This window comes from Apodemus sylvaticus, chromosome 5 (genome assembly GCF_947179515.1).
Source record: "Apodemus sylvaticus chromosome 5, mApoSyl1.1, whole genome shotgun sequence".
In the NCBI taxonomy this organism is placed as follows: domain Eukaryota; kingdom Metazoa; phylum Chordata; class Mammalia; order Rodentia; family Muridae; genus Apodemus; species Apodemus sylvaticus.
The window spans coordinates 117,030,984-117,032,309 of NC_067476.1; the positions used below are offsets into that span (position 1 = coordinate 117,030,984).

General features: G+C 39.7%; 1 pseudogene; it reads right to left on the reverse strand.

Annotated features, from left to right (window-relative positions):
* Positions 1–524: 524 nt before the first annotated feature.
* On the reverse strand, positions 525–949 carry LOC127684926 (protein SREK1IP1-like; annotated as a pseudogene).
* Positions 950–1,326: the final 377 nt, after the last annotated feature.

Sequence of the window (1,326 nt, forward strand, 5' to 3'; positions counted from 1 at the left end):
CAGTAGAGCAGTTTTATCCTCAATGATGTTAAATAAAAACTCTAGAGAGTTAAATACAACAGTGAAGACCCTCACTATCTTTATACATTACAGCGTACAGAAAGCTATTCAGTGTCAAGAGCAAATCACTACTGCCATAGCAGCTTTACCTCTGGAAGGCAGATGTGACTCAGAGGACACTGTGTAGATTGTTCCTTTGATTGCAGTAAAGCCACGTGCTAATTAATTAACAAGAGACAACACGGGCCTAAGACATCGAGACGCAAATAGCCAAATGATGTGCTTTGCGTGTACACATATCTATGCTGGAGGCACAACTGTCAAGTAAGGAGATGGGTTTGATACAGATGGGCAGAGAGACAGGGCCCCAATAGGTAATAAAGGTTTTTATGGAAGAGGAAGGGGCTTTCTGCGAAGTATAATTATATAGCAATTTCAAGGACGGTTCAATACTTAAAAACACTGAATTCTTCAATTTCCTGAGTTAGGCCCTAAACTGTTACATTTTGGTGAATTCAGAACGGCTAGGGGAAGAACGCTTTTTTCTCTTCTTTTTTTTCCTTTTTGTGATGTTTCCCTTTTTTTGATTTGTTCTCTTTTTTTCCCTTTTCTTTTCTTTTTCTGATACTTCTGTTTCTTTTGTTTTGCGGAGTCCTCTTCAGTGACGCTGGAGTAAGACTTTTCCTCCTTTTTTTAAAATTTAATCTTCTCCCTTCGTTTTTTCCTTTTTCTTCTCCTCTTCTTCATTTATTCTTTTCTCCTGCAGAGCCTGCAGCTCCTTCTTTTCTTCATCACTGTGGTCACTTCTTGTGCTGTTGACATCCAACACAGTGTCCCTTCTGGGATCTACCCGGAGAAAATTGTGGCACTCGAAAGTCAGAAGACCAGAGTAGCCTCATTTTCTGCAGCTTGCATGGACATTGTCCTTGTTGTCCCCTGGGACTGCCATGATGCAGGTGAGAGGGCTCTCCAGAGTCCTTCCTGGGCGTTAGAGATCGTGTTAGGGTCAGGTCTATTGCGAGGACAATGCACTCTTGGAGTGGTCTCTCCCACCTGGCCACTATAACAAAAGGATACAATCTTAAGTGTCAAGTTGTTGTGAAGATTATTTTTATTATTACTTTCTTTTAATTTTGTGTTTAAAATACTTAAAAAACAAACAAGTTTAAATTATCAGCAGTAACAGATTTTAGTAAAATGGTCAAAACAAGTACAACATATAAAATGCAAACATTACAGCTTAGAAAAGATGATAAAAGGGAGAGCCCAATTTAGGAGGTTGGGCTTGAGTCTCACTGAGAAAGGGAAATAGATTAGAGATGGGGG